Source organism: Lepidochelys kempii, chromosome 13 (genome assembly GCF_965140265.1).
Source record: "Lepidochelys kempii isolate rLepKem1 chromosome 13, rLepKem1.hap2, whole genome shotgun sequence".
NCBI lineage: Eukaryota > Metazoa > Chordata > Testudines > Cheloniidae > Lepidochelys > Lepidochelys kempii.
This window is the reverse complement of record NC_133268.1, coordinates 35,745,058-35,760,532: the sequence shown is the minus strand read 5'-3', so window position 1 is coordinate 35,760,532 and position 15,475 is coordinate 35,745,058. Positions and strand designations below refer to the sequence as shown.

At 41.8% G+C, this 15,475-nt stretch overlaps 1 pseudogene; it reads left to right on the top strand.

Annotated features, from left to right (window-relative positions):
- Positions 1-1,236: 1,236 nt before the first annotated feature.
- LOC140896730 (olfactory receptor 6C65-like) lies at positions 1,237-12,615 on the top strand (annotated as a pseudogene).
- The last annotated feature ends 2,860 nt before the right edge of the window (positions 12,616-15,475 follow it).

The window sequence follows — 15,475 nt, the reverse complement described above, 5'->3', positions numbered from 1 at the left end:
CAGATGCTACATTTCTTTAAAGTACTCATTAAAAATCAACTGTAACACATTACTGTATTTACTTGTAAGTTCTCGGGCAGTTCATAAGAGTCGCAAACAGTAGAGGGACATTGTAATTAACCTAAAACCAAGCACTGCAGACACTGAAAAGCTGAGCTAAGATTACATTGAAAAGAAAGCCACGTTTGTTCCAGTAAGAAATGTCCAGTTAGGCAACCGACCAGCGTTAAATCTAAACGAAACGATCCTTAAATCTAATCAGGATTGACTCAAAACAACAATTACCTATGTTTTCTTACAGAAATGAAAAACAGTTTAATACAATCTGGAAAAAAAGAAATATTTTGGGTGGATTTTTAGCGATTTTGAGTAGGTGCACAGACGATAGTTAAGGTTTATAAATAAGGTTTTTGAAAGGCGTAGTTTTTAAAATGTCGAAATAAAACTTGAAGGGCTCTGTGTAAGCTGGAAGTTTGTCTCTCTCACCAAGGGCAGTGGGACCAGTAACAGATATGCCCGGACCCGCCTTGTCTCTCTGAAACAAACCTGAGGCCGTGTCCGCACTGACGAGTTGACAGCAGCGTAGCGGAGCCCGCCGCTGAGCGGAGCGCTCCCGTAGCCAGGTTTTGCGGACGGAAGTGCGAGCATAGCGTCGGTGTCAGAGGCCCTCCGGTAACCAGCCCCGTGTGGCGATGGTGTTTCAGTCTCTGTGGTCACCAATCAGATGAAACGGAACGTTAAAGGCAGGTGTTTCTGTCCCCTTCCTGCTGCGAGCGCAACGGGGCCCGGCTCTGGAAGTCTCCATGAGCTGCGATCCGCGCGGCGTCCCCGGAGGCAGTTCCAGGAGGGCGGGGCGATTCCCCGCCCAGCCCGGCCAGGGGCCGCGTTGCCCTTTTCACTTGGCTCATTCCGAAGGCTTGGCCCGGAGCCGTGACACAAGGTTGTGTGAGCTGGGTACACGCTGGGAAAAGCCCTGAGTGGGGGGACTCAGGCAGGTGCAGAGAGGGGAGCGGAGCCCGGAGGCCCTCCAGCCTGGCTCGCTCCCTCCCTCCCCTCTCCACCTATTACCTTGTGTACCCCGCTGCGGCTGGGCTGAATCTCGCCCCAGGGGGCCCAGCCGAGGGACACCCCGTCTCTCTCTCGCTCTCCCGGGGGTCTCTCCCGGAGTCAGGGTCACCGTCCACTGACGGAAGAGGTGCCTGGAGGTTGCGGGGAGTCTCGCTTGCTCAAGCGGAGATGACCCCCGTCCAAGGCAGAGTGGCGCCTGCCGACACGCCCCGCTCCGGCGGGGTCTGTACACCAGCTACCTCGTCCCTGGAGCGCAGGGTCTCGCCTCTGCCCACACGGAGGGGAGCCCTCATTGCTCAGTGTATAACAGGGGGGTCGCATATAGCCTCCTGTACAACAAGAGCAAGAGCCTTGTGTCCAGCAAGTATAAATGGGACTGGTTCCCCCCGAGCTTTGTCTGTGGGTCCAGAAGCCACGGGTGGGCGCCGCCCCTCACTCCCAGACTGGGGTGGCCGCATGGCCGGAGTGAGACTGCTGTCCAGCCCCGTCCGCATGGGGCACAGAGAGAGGGGGGTTTGCTGAAGAAGCCCTTGCCCCTGTGATGATTGGGGTTGACCAGATGGCCTGATTTTATAGGGACAGGCCCGATTTTTGTGTCTTTTTCTTATATAGAGGCTCTTATTACCCCCCACCCCTCCCGATTTTTCACACTTGCTATCTGGTCACCCTTATAGCGATCATACATCCCCCATATAGGAGGAGCAGCTGAGACATGCCCATATGATAACAGCAGGGGGTCCTGAGAAAGTCTGGCCTCTGGAAAATTCCTTCCTGAACCTAAACCTGGTGATCAGTCTCACCCTCAGCAGGTGAACAAGGCCCAGTCAGGCATCTGGAAAGGACTGACTGGGTCTACCCCAACTCGTACCCGATAGGGGTGGGGGGGGGGATTGTTAAAACTGTCCACACACACACAGTGCGGGGGCGGGGGGCAGGGTGGGGACGGACTGCTGAGAAGCTCCTCAGCTGTGATTGGGCGCACGGGTCAGGTCCCATGGTCTCTCACCCACCACATTTCAGTTTCAAAGTTCACATCTTTTTTATTTATTTATTTATTTACCTCTCTTCATTTCTTTTCCTTTGAGATTCAGAATAGGTGTCTAGTTTTCCTCTGAGGGCGACATGTGTTGGCGTTGTCGGTTGCTGCTCCATGGGGGGTGGAACGACCACGGAGGGAAGTAGCAGCAGTTTCGTTACATGGAAGGAACACGGGTGTTTATTCCGTCTGGGATCATAAATGAGCTAGTCCCTTTCCCTTCCCTCTCATCTCAAGTGCCCATCGCGGGCCAATGGTACTTGCTACCCTTCTCGTATGGGGGATGAACAATGCATCCAAAGAGACATTAACATTGTGTGGGAATGGATGCAGGACAAAATGATACAATTAAGGCAGTAAAACCAGGCATTATGGGTAGGGTCTCCTTCCATATATAGATTCTGAGTTAGGTAGGTTAAAGGAATCAGGATAGAAAATAGTCTTGTTGGACCATATCCTGATGCAAGAATCCAGAGTCCAAAGGTTGATGTCTGCAATTCAAGCTGCCCCCTTCATCCCCCGACTGGTGCCTCATCTTAGAGGTGGAAAACTTCCTCTGTCATTTTCTAAAGTTTAATGTCTGTTAATGTCTGTTCATCAGATTTGGAGATGGAAACCGATGTGATTACTTTTGAGGTCATTTTGGGAGTGATTTTAAAAAGGTATCGGGAGCCTAGTTGGATTTTTCAACAGCATTCTCTAGTTTTTCTTTAGTTTTTGGTGCCTTAGGGTGTTTCTGAAAATCCCCCTATGCACGTTAATACCTTTAAAAATGGCTATTTTTTGTTAACTGAAATCAGAACTTTGCTATGTGTGTATATATGTCAGTTTAACTTTTTAAATAAAAATAATTGATATAAAATAAAAATTAATGTATAATAATGTGTATACATAATATGATAAAATAAACCAAAATAAAATATCACCACTTTTACATGGCCTTCACTCAGTGTTTTGAATACATTATATCCTTGCTCAACATTTGTTTCATTTCAAATTACTTTTTTTCAAAAATGAAAATTTCACTAAAATTGTTTTTTTTTTAAATTTTCCCCCCAAATTTATTTAACAAAAAGTATTTTTCAGTGTGTTTAAGTTTGGGGTTTTCTTTCATTCTTTCACTGAATACCAAAAAATGAAAACATTTTGGTTATCCAGTTTTCCAAAATTCCATATTTTCATGGACAATTTTGATGTTTCCCTTTCAACATTTTTCATCCAGTGCTTGCTACAGTAAAATGCCTGTCATATATGATTGCTGAGAAAATGAATTAATTGTTGATTTTAATAAATCATTTTGAGGGAAAAAGGAATGTTTTATGGCTCCAACTCAGGATAGACTTTAAGGATGTGCTTAACTTTAAATATGTGCTTTAAGTCCTTTCTAAGCAAATTCAGTGACTATTTAAATCAAGAGGAGTTTTGCTAAGATTTCACCCATTAACTCCAACAGGACTTCAGAACATGATTAAAGTCAAGTCCATAGTAACTTGTGTCTTGAATGTAATCATGATTTTTTTTTTAAATCAGGATCTATGTACTTTATGCTAATTATCTTATTTTCTTCTCCTAACGGGATAATGCTAAAGACACTGAATAGACAATGATAACTTCTCTGAGTAATTTTTAAACCAGCCTAGCAAAGATTTTATATTGTTTAGGTTGGTTTAAAAACTTTAAAGCAATTATTTTTTTCTCTATTGAATTCTATAGGCTTCTAGAGTTTTGTTTTTTAAGAGAAACTTTACTAGTTTTATCTCTAGGCTTTTAGTTTAAATGTTCAGGGGCTTTTTATTTATCTTATTAGTGATTGCTCGTTACGGAATCATTTATAATTATTAAGATGCAGAGGAAATTTCATTATAAGCCGTAACATGGGATTCTCAAATGGGGCCCTAAAGAATTTAGGCTCGCTACTGCTACAGAAATTAAATGGGAATTAGGGGTAAAATTTTCAAAAGCACCCCTAAGCAGCTTAACATTCTAAATCCCATTTTCAAAAGTCACCTAGGCACTCAGACACACATTTTAAGGGTATGTAGGGTGCCTAGTGTGGTTTTCAAAAGCACCTATATCCCTAACATCTATTGATTTAAAATACCTTTATAATACCTCAATACCTTTAAAACTCTGGCCCTTCGCCTAAGTCTTATTGACAGTCAATAGTACTAAGGTTCCTAAGTCCATTGGGCTATTTAAAAATTTGAGTGTAAAGTAGATGCAAAAATATTACCATTGCTGCTGGAGAATAGAAACATCCAGTCTGGAATTTCCCCCCACAACTTTTAAATCCCTTTGCAAAGGAAGGAGAGAGCAAGGCTCATATACCTATATAGAATTCAGTGCTTTCCGTCTGGATGTTTTGACTGGAAGGTCTGTCAAAATATTATTTTAGACTGATACAATTTCAGTCTTGAAAGCAAATTAGATGCCATTGATATTATTTTTACTAATATGCATTTGTGCTGGGCTAATAAAATGTTGTGCATATTGAAACTGAGAGAGAGAGAGATCAGCTGCTTTAAGAAATTTTTGTAAACACAAGATGATCTGGACAATGAATAAAATAAACAACAATATTTTTCCCACCAGTGCAACCAAACATATCTTTGTGTTTCATGGTGTTCACATCAGGTATCCCCATCAGAGCTAATTCTGTGGCTGAATTTTAGAAAGAACAGAACATTTGTATGATCTGTTATAATATTTTCTGCAATTCCAGCTGTGCCTTTGATAGTGATGTATCCTGTGGAAACCCTGCATTTGAAGAACACTTCCTTGTCAGGTTAAAAAGTGAAACATCAGCGAACCAGATTAGACTGTATTTTATTTTATTTTACTTGGGCTGTGCTGTGATATTAATTCCTGGCATCAGAAGTGTAATCTCATTTTAGCAGCCCCTTTGTTCTCTAATATATCAGGACTCCCATTGGATGGGTTTAATCCTCCATCCCCATGGAAATTTTTTCATTTTTCATTGAAAAAGCCAAAACCTGAAAATTGTTTCTTTGGTGGAGAGTGGATGTTCTGGGATTTTCAGCAACTGAATGCAAACCTATTTGTCAATGTACTAAATATTTTCAGCCAAAGGCTGCTCAAAACTGAAACATGTTCATATTTAAAAAAAAAAAAAAAAAAAAAAACGTTTGGGGTTTACAGATTTCAGACGAAATTTGGTGAAAATCATATACTTTCCATGAAGACTTTCAGTTACTCCAAACCCCAGTATTCCATTACAAAATCTTAATCAGTCCTAATCCAAAGGGAAATGAAGCTGTTTTCTGATTTTTTGAAGTGTAGTGGAGTTTCCAGAAACACACAGTTTTTCTTTGCTCTGTTAGTGAAGAAGATAGGTACTCACACCTTAAATAACATATCACAGTAGTCCTGATACCAAGCAACCTGGACACTTTCCTGGAGGCTTGATCAAGTAACAGAAAATTATAGAATTGTAGGGCTGGAAGGGAGCTCAAGAAGTTTTCAAGTCCAGGCCACCTGGAAACCAAGGAAACCTGGACCATCCCTGAGAGCTATTTGTCTAACCTTTTCTTAACCATCTCTAATGATGGGGATTCTATGAAGAGAGGGCATAGATTTTTGAACATTTCTGCAATTAAACTGATGACATTTCAGTTCACTGCGATATTCAACTTATACTGCAGAGTTTGTTAGTTTTCATCTAGTTCGACAATGAATTGACTTAAAAGTTGAGTTTATCTTTAAAATATATTAACAAGTTTGCTTCATTTCCCCTAGATACATCCCAGGGCAAATGCTAACTGTAGAAATCAAACGTCCATTGAGGAATTTGTCCTCCTGGGATTTGGGAATCTCCCGGAACTTCAGATTCTTCTCTGCTTCCTGTTTCTAGTGATCTCCATAGTGACCATGGCTGGAAAATATCCTCATTGTTGTGCTAGATGTGGCTGATCAGCACCTTCACACCCCTATGTACTTCCTCCTGTTGGATCATATTAAAGAAGTTCTGTATTAAAATCACAAATGAGTTTGATTCCCCAGAGTTTAAATTCCAGGGTATTACTAATTAAGAGGTCTCTTGGTTTTTGGTACTGTTTCTCTCCCTCTATGTGTGAAACTTGCAAGCTGCTAACTGTGTTAGTACATTCTAAGACAGAGTCTGTTCTCAAAGCAATTCACAAGAGAGAGAGACTCAAAGCAATACTCTAACAACAGAAACAGCACCCAGAGACTCCCCACCCTTTTGTTGTATTAACAATTGTGATTAAAATAGAGATAGAGGATGTATGTGGATGGATGCTTGGTGTGGATAATAACTGAATGATCAGGGAGGTGCCAGCCTAAGAATCCAGTGTCCATCGGCTGAAGAAGGTGTCAAGTGGAAATAACCAGAGGACCCCACCCGGAGGGCAGACTGGAATCCACCCAACAGCCTCAAGAATGGGAGAACCAAAGAACAAGATAACATCTTGGAGCCGTCAGGAATGTGCTATCTGCTGATTGATTCAGCAACAGCATGATGAAGCAATTCCCATAGACTGGCATAGGAAGAAATTCCTATAAAAATAGACTCTAAAAAGTGAGAACTTTGGGGTCTGATTCTGCAAACCAACTTCCAGGAGCATCAGATGAGCATCTGACAAGGCCCTGCTCCCTCCTCATGTCCAGGCCACCTGGCCAGTGACTTGGCATGAGCAACTCTAAGGCTGGTAACTATGATAACAACCTTGCAGAACCTGTGTGTGTGTGTGTGTGTGTTTGTATGAATGAATGTGAGAATAAATATGAGATTGAATGGAATGTTATAGCTATAACTAACTGCTTACTATGATTCTTCCTGTATTCACAATAAATGTGGTATTTTGCCTTTTTTCCCTTTAATAAGATCCTGCTGGTTTTTATTTTATTGGTACAACATTTTGGTGGAGAATTGCGAAAGGGGGAATATTGGTAAAAAACCTCAGTTATTGTAAATATTGGTGTGCACACCGCCAGCTCTAGTGAGCTAGGCATTTCTATTAGGTTAACCAGACCTGCTGGCCTCCGAGAAGGTAGCAGGGGACCTGCTGGCCTCCGAGAAGGTAGCAGGAAAAACAGATTAAACCAGACCTGCTGGCCTCCGGGAAGGTAGCAGGGGACCTGCTGGCCTCCGAGAAGGTAGCAGGGAAGAACAGATTAACCGGACCTGCTGGCCTCCGAGAAGGTAGCAGGGAGAAACAGGTTAACCAGACCTGCTGGCCTCCGAGAAGGTAGCAGGGAGAAATAGGTTAACTGGACCTGCTGGCCTCTGGGAAGGTAGCAGGGGACCTGCTGGCCTCCGGGAAGGTAGCAGGGGAAAAACGCATAGATTAAGCTATGATTTCAGAATCTAGGCTGTGTCACTTGCTAAGTAATACCAGCAGTGACAAAGAGATTGAAATATCCATGTTAAGATGTTTAAAAGAAAACAGGGTAAGCCAGTACTAGAGGGAGGAATGGAGTCAGAAGGAACTCCAACCTCACCTTTTGTTAAAGAAATTACACCTTTTAAACAAATCCTTCAAAAATTTGGGCACAGTCCTTGGACTAAACAAGGCCTAGCTGATGTCTGCACTATTTCGGACCTAGAGGATAGATTGGCTCAGTATATCCTCATATACAAACCTTCTAGTGCTGCCAAAAGAGATGCAGCAGCAATTTGGTTGTTGTGGGAGGCATATAAGGATTCTTCCCTCCGCTTGTCTTCATGTAAAGAGGAAAAGGCACAAATGGAAAAGGGAGCAGACAATTGGAAGGTGCTGGCTACAAATATCCAAAGCCAGCTGAAAATAGTGAAAGAGGCACTCCAGGAATACAAAAAGAGTGAAAAAGTTAACTCTGCAGAGGCTGGAGGGAGGCAGGTAAAGGGGGAGAAGGTCCTATGTACGGCACCCCCAGGCATAATTACAAAGAGAAAAGAGAGTAAAAAAAAAAAAAAAAAGTTAACTCTGCAGAGGCTGGAGGGAATTAAGCAGTTAAACTTTGTATTTCACCCAAACAACTTTTAACCGAAAATGTTAAAAAGGAAAAGTGTTAGAGCATTCTTGGTTTCTTTGCAGCCATTCTGAAAGAAAAATGGGCCCTTTTCCAAAGGAATGTCTGTAAATTAGCCAGGCAAAAATAAACTATCTGATTAAAATCATTTGACTGAACAATTTAGTCAAATTTGCTAAAAGAACATAAGAGGGTTCTATTGGAACTTAACTGCCTCAAATGTATAAAGGGAATGTAAGATGTAAAAAACAGAGCAGTGTGGAAGGGATGTTAAGGAAAAGAAAATGTGTATGTATCTGTCTGTGTGTGTGTAAATATGTAAAGTTCTAAGGACCAGTTAGTTTTGTTTTTGTTAATGCCACTAAAAATCCATTTGACTCTTTAATTCAAAGTTGCAAAACTGACAGACCTTTTTGCTAGACACAGGTAATTAGTGTTGTTTGGCTTTGGGATTTGGCATTTAACCCTTAAAAGGTAACTCAATGCTTTACAAAATTTAAAATGTTTTTAAGTTGTGGCTGCAGCAGGGCAGTCAAAATCAGGAGAATATAAAAAAAAAAAATTTGGGATTCTTTTTGTTTGTTTGTTTTTTGTTTGTTTGTTTTTGTAACAAAACAGCAGATGAGAGTTGTAGTAAAAAAAAAAAAAATTAAAAAAAGACAGTGCCTCTCTGAAGCAACAGCAGGGGTGAGGTGCACAAAACAAAAAGAAGCAATGTTAGAAACACTGAGTCTTAAAATGGCTCTGAGTAATCAGACTGTCACTTTGATAAAGGTACATGAAAACTCTGTAAGCAAAAAAAGAAATAGTGACACCTTATGTAAAAATGGATCTGGATAATGTTATAGAAATTAAACTATGGAAGGAATGTGCATTTGCCCCAGAACATGTGCAGGGTATATTGTAGAAGGGGCAAAAGAAATGCAAACATACCATGCTACTTAATTAAAATGCTATTAGGGCTCCAAAGGGAGCCACAATAGGTTGGGTTTTCTTTTTCAGATTGCTGTGTGTTTTGGAAGCAGAAGTTAAAAGTAATCAAAACTCTGGTGAAAGTTGATTGTGTCCCTTTTAAGATAGAGTCTCTGAGCTGCTGATGGCTTTAAATCCAAAAGCAGGAAGTTTCTGTGAAAATGCAAATGACCTAAATGATAAAGGAAGGAAAGAACTAGCAGCACAAAGGAGCTGCAGATAAAGGACATACCTGGTCAGCAAACAAATTGTCTAAATAAAAGGCATGGGATAATAATGATAATAAGTATCCCTGTAACAAAAAATCCTTTAAGGTCGTATGGTAATGATGCTTCTCAGTTATTACCTGTAAATAAAACTTAAAGCTTAACACAGCAGGAAAAACATTATAAACTTGGTCTGCTGTATAAGAAGGAAAACTCAGGGATTTAATGACTAAACAGTGGGATAATTTCCCCATAACCCTTAAAAGATAAAAGCCTTTGAAACCTGGCCTGCCTATAGAACAAAAACAGGAAAATATGGGGGCAATTTCTCTGTTTTGCCTGCAATCAGCAAGGGTATTTGTAAAAGAAATATTTTAAGCAATAATCTGCCACCCCAAAAGGGGTAGAAACATGTTCTTTTTGTCTTTCAGAAAATCAGGAAAAGCTGATGCCAGCTGAAAAGCAACCCAATACCATGAATCTACTGTCACAATAGAAATTGTGTTTTGTGTTCTATGTTTTGTCTTGTGTTTTGTCTTGTTGCTAGCACTGTTGTGTGTTTAAAAAAAAAATACTGAAGACCTGCAGGAACTTAAAAATAAATTAAGCTTTCTGTCCCAGCTACAGGACAGCCTGATACAAAAACAAGTACATGCCAATGTAGACTTGGTCCAAATTGGTCTGGGTAACCTAAAAGGCCAATGGAATCTTTAGTAATGGCTTAATACTACCACATGGCTTATCCATAAGAAAAAAATATATATATTAGAAATAGGAAACTACACAGCCATAGCTATGGGATGCACTGAAATGCAGATACTTGCACTAGCTACTTTGGAACACAAAATGTTCTGGGTCATATTGGGAAATATTAAGGGTTTTTTGATGCATTTGTTAAAAAAGAAAGAGATCATTGTTTGACACTTATCAATATGAATGGATGCAATATGTTTCCAGTATTGTAAACCAGACTTGTTAATGGGAGAAATTGTTGTCAAAATTGCACACCAACAGTCCCTGGAGGCAAAGGTATTGAAGGTTAACCCACTCCCCATATTACACATGGGATCCTTTTGGCTACCCTGGACCTTGAGCCAGTGGGCTGGGGAGGGAAGGAAGCTATTGGACACTAGAGGTTGTACCGAATGGACTCCTCAAAAGTGGGTGTGCCTCACCTTGCCTGTTGCCCCAGAACCTTGTAGTAAAGATACATCACTAGGATCATGTATGTGGCATGAATTGGAATCACAAACTCAAATTGCCTCACAGTACTTTCTCTTTAATAGGCTACATAGAAAGTGACACTGACGATTATAAATCTTAGTGTCAAAAGGGGGATTATGTTGGATCATATTAAAGAAGTTCTGTATTAAAATCACAAATGAGTTTGATTCCCCAGAGTTTAAATTCCAGGGTATTACTAATTAAGAGGTCTCTTGGTTTTTGGTACTGTTTCTCTCCCTCTATGTGTGAAACTTGCAAGCTGCTAACTGTGTTAGTACATTCTAAGACAGAGTCTGTTCTCAAAGCAATTCACAAGAGAGAGAGACTCAAAGCAATACTCTAACAACAGAAACAGCACCCAGAGACTCCCCACCCTTTTGTTGTATTAACAATTGTGATTAAAATAGAGATAGAGGATGTATGTGGATGGATGCTTGGTGTGGATAATAACTGAATGATCAGGGAGGTGCCAGCCTAAGAATCCAGTGTCCATCGGCTGAAGAAGGTGTCAAGTGGAAATAACCAGAGGACCCCACCCGGAGGGCAGACTGGAATCCACCCAACAGCCTCAAGAATGGGAGAACCAAAGAACAAGATAACATCTTGGAGCCGTCAGGAATGTGCTATCTGCTGATTGATTCAGCAACAGCATGATGAAGCAATTCCCATAGACTGGCATAGGAAGAAATTCCTATAAAAATAGACTCTAAAAAGTGAGAACTTTGGGGTCTGATTCTGCAAACCAACTTCCAGGAGCATCAGATGAGCATCTGACAAGGCCCTGCTCCCTCCTCATGTCCAGGCCACCTGGCCAGTGACTTGGCATGAGCAACTCTAAGGCTGGTAACTATGATAACAACCTTGCAGAACCTGTGTGTGTGTGTGTGTGTGTTTGTATGAATGAATGTGAGAATAAATATGAGATTGAATGGAATGTTATAGCTATAACTAACTGCTTACTATGATTCTTCCTGTATTCACAATAAATGTGGTATTTTGCCTTTTTTCCCTTTAATAAGATCCTGCTGGTTTTTATTTTATTGGTACAACACTCCTGGGGAACTTGTCCTGCTTGGAGATCTGCTACACCTCCAGCATCCTGCCCTGGGTGCTGGCCAGTCTCCTCACGGGGGACAGAACCATTTCTGTTAGTGGCTGCATGACACAATTTTATTGTTTTGGTATCCTAGCAGCCACAGAATACTATCTGCTAGCAGTGATGTCTTACGATTGGTATCTAGTGATCTGCAATCCACTCTGTTATGCCACTCTGATGAACGGCAGTGTTTGTTTCCAGCTCGCGGCTTGTTCCTGGACAAGTGGCTTTCTGAGCAGTACCATAGTAATCATTTTAATGACTAAAATAAAGTTTTGTGGCTCCAGTGAAATTGACTATTTCTTTTGTGATTCCTCACCCATCATAAAACTATCCTCTACTGTTCCCCAGTTTCTAGAACTCACCATTTTCATGGTCTCCTGCGTCAGGTGACTAGTCCCATTTCTATTCACATTGGCATCCTACGTTTGCATCATCAACACCATCCTGAGAATTCCTTCCACCACCGGGAGGCAAAAGGCATTTTCTACCTGCTCCTCTCACATTGTCACTGTCACAACATTTTATGGGACTCTGATTATTGGCTGCATGGTTCCAATTGCCCACCATTCAAAGGACTTATACAAGGTATTTTCTGTCTTCTAAACAGTCCTGACCCACATGGTCAACCCCCTCATCTACAGTCTGAGGAACAAAGAGGTCAAAGAGGCCCCGAGAAGGGCTGTCAGTAAGTTTCTGGCTTTTGCAAGACTTCAGACTGTAAAATTAACAGATCTCTATCAGTCACCTACAGCAGGAGATTCTGGAAGACTGGCACCTCTCCCCAATCAGCTAATTTTGATCTTTGCAGTTGTAAAATAAGATTGAGATTTTTAAAAGGGACTTTAGGGGTTAGGAGCACTGTATTCCATGCTTTGATTTTCCAGAAACTTTTGGAGGGTTACTTAGGGTGATATTAGGTGATATTAGGCACTTAGGACGGAAGAACCCAATGCACAGCTACAGACTAGGGACCGAATGGCTAGGCAGCAGTTCTGCGGAAAAGGACCTAGGGGTGACAGTGGACGAGAAGCTGGATATGAGTCAGCAGTGTGCCCTTGTTGCCAAGAAGGCCAATGGCATTTTGGGATGTATAAGTAGGGGCATAGCGAGCAGATCGAGGGACGTGATCGTTCCCCTCTATTCGACATTGGTGAGGCCTCATCTGGAGTACTGTGTCCAGTTTTGGGCCCCACACTTCAAGAAGGATGTGGATAAATTGGAGAGAGTCCAGCGAAGGGCAACAAAAATGATTAGGGGACTGGAACACATGAGTTATGAGGAGAGGCTGAGGGAGCTGGGATTGTTTAGCCTGCAGAAGAGAAGAATGAGGGGGGATTTGATAGCTGCTTTCAACTACCTGAAAGGGGGTTCCAAAGAGGATGGCTCTAGACTGTTCTCAGTGGTAGCAGATGACAGAACGAGGAGTAATGGTCTCAAGTTGCAGTGGGGGAGGTTTAGATTGGATATTAGGAAAAACTTTTTCACTAAGAGGGTGGTGAAACACTGGAATGCGTTACCTAGGGAGGTGGTAGAATCTCCTTCCTTAGAGGTTTTTAAGGTCAGGCTTGACAAAGCCCTGGCTGGGATGATTTAACTGGGAATTGGTCCTGCTTTGAGCAGGGGGTTGGACTAGATGACCTTCTGGGGTCCCTTCCAACCCTGATATTCTATGATTCTATGATTCTATATCTCAAAGGAGTTCAAGGGAGTTAAACACCTACATTGGAGTTAATCACCAAAGGGATTTAATCACCTAAATTGGAAGTTGAGTCACCTAATTCCTTCACATTTCTTTGGAAATCCTGCCCTAAAACTTTGGCAGACATGGATTTCACTGAATTTTAGGACTGATACTTGCTGCTGCTGCCTTTAGGGAGCAGTATTCGTATGGTATGCTTTGGCTGATATTTTTCTTTTCCAGGTGATGGAGGATAATTTGGGGAGAGGGGAGAAGGAAGGGGGAAACAATGATTGCATGAGTGAGAAAAATAAATCTGAATTCAAATGCAATGTTAACTGTTGTAGATGCCTGTGGAATTACATCATGCTTCCCTTTGCAAATCTAATAATAAAACAGGGCAACTGCATAAAAGTTTGGGTCAATATTTTTTTGGTCTTTGAGTCATATTTTAAGGTCAGAAGGGACTCTGATCTAGTCTTCATGACACAGGCCAAAGAACGTGACCAGCCATCTATGTTTCCCACTCCCTCCTATCTGGACTTTTCAGAGTCTCTGATTACCCTAGATTTACTGAGCTGGTCAGTGGAGATGCACTGATTCACAGAAACTCTGGACTCTTTCTTTTAAGGCATATTTCAACATTGTGGGCCTGATTCAACACTGGCTTACTTAGTCTCTATATATGCTACTTTTCATTTGAATCAAAGCCTTCTGGTAGGGGAAATTCTTTCCAGCAGTTTATAGATAGACCCATTGTGACTGAGATTTCCAAAGAAACTAGGAAGACTTTCTAAAGAACCGGTAAATAACAGGCCACTAAATTTCACCCAGTTACCCCTGTGTTGAGGCCAATAACTTACAGATTTATAAATTACCAATTTATAAATTTATAAAAATTTACCGATGAAGTGGGTATTCACCCACGAAAGCTTATGCTCCAATACATCTGTTAGTCTATAAGGTGTCACAGGACTCTTTGCTGCTTTTACAGATCCAGACTAACACAGCCCACCCCTCTGATACTTATAAATGTATAGATTCCGGGGCTAGAAAGGACGGTTGTGATCATCTACTCTGACTTTTTGTCAGTCACTTGCTGGTTTTAACTGGAGTAAATGGTGGATTCTGTGTAACTTGAAATCTTTAAATCATGATTTGAAGACTTTAGTAACTTAGCCAGAGGTTATGGGCCTCTTACAGGAGTGGGCTGCTGAGCTTCTCTGGTCTGTGATGTGCAGGAGGTCAGACTAGATGATCATGATGATCTCTTCTGGCCTTAAAGTCTGTGAGTCTAAGACTCTACTTGGCTCTCTCACACATTCACTGTGTGTCTTGGAGATGCTGTTGAATCTCCCCTTGCCTCAGTTTCCCTTGTGCATAATGATGCACTTGGATGCTGGGAGAATAAATCCATGAATGTGTGTGACACTCCCTGATGCCACATTGATGGGCATATTAGAGCCTAGATAACGAAAAATGTGAAGTCACTAAGATGTGTGTGTGTAGACATTTGTGTCTCCATAGCAGTCTGGGACCTGAGGCTAGGCTTTTCACGAGTGTCTACATGATTTAAGAGCACAGGTCCACTTGAAAGTCAGCGGCATCTCGGAAAATCCCAACCATGAACTGTACACTGAGTACATGAACAGGTGTCACACCCTCCCTTTCTCTGGCCACCCTGAAGACATGGGTGAGGGACTCCACTCTGTTTTTTTAAAGAGTCTCCTAAACAGCGATTGGGTGGGAAAATCTGCAATAGGTTTCTTGTAAGCATCTCTTCTTGGACTGTGGCACCATAATTGGAGGTGACCAGTGACCTCATCACCTGCATGTAGTAAGGAAGGCCATTTCCTTGGAGGATAGAAATTTGCCTCCATTCACTCTGGTGTTTGTACCGTCGACAGTGCTAGCATGTTATTGAGTTTTCCTTCTCATTAATCAATGTAAGCATCAAGGGAGATGTCGCCTTCCCACAGAAAGGATAAAAGCGAAATCTTGAGAGGGTCTCTCTTGTAGGAACTGGGCACAAGGCAAATAGCACCATATAGAACACTCGGAGTAGATCTCTTTCCTGGCACTGTTAAAGAACGTGAAGCAGATGATGGTAGAAGATAAACTGCAGAACCAGTATCCTGGTCTCTGAATCACTGGGAAAAGGGGCAGTATCTGAAAATCCGCCTCACTTAGAACAGATTTAA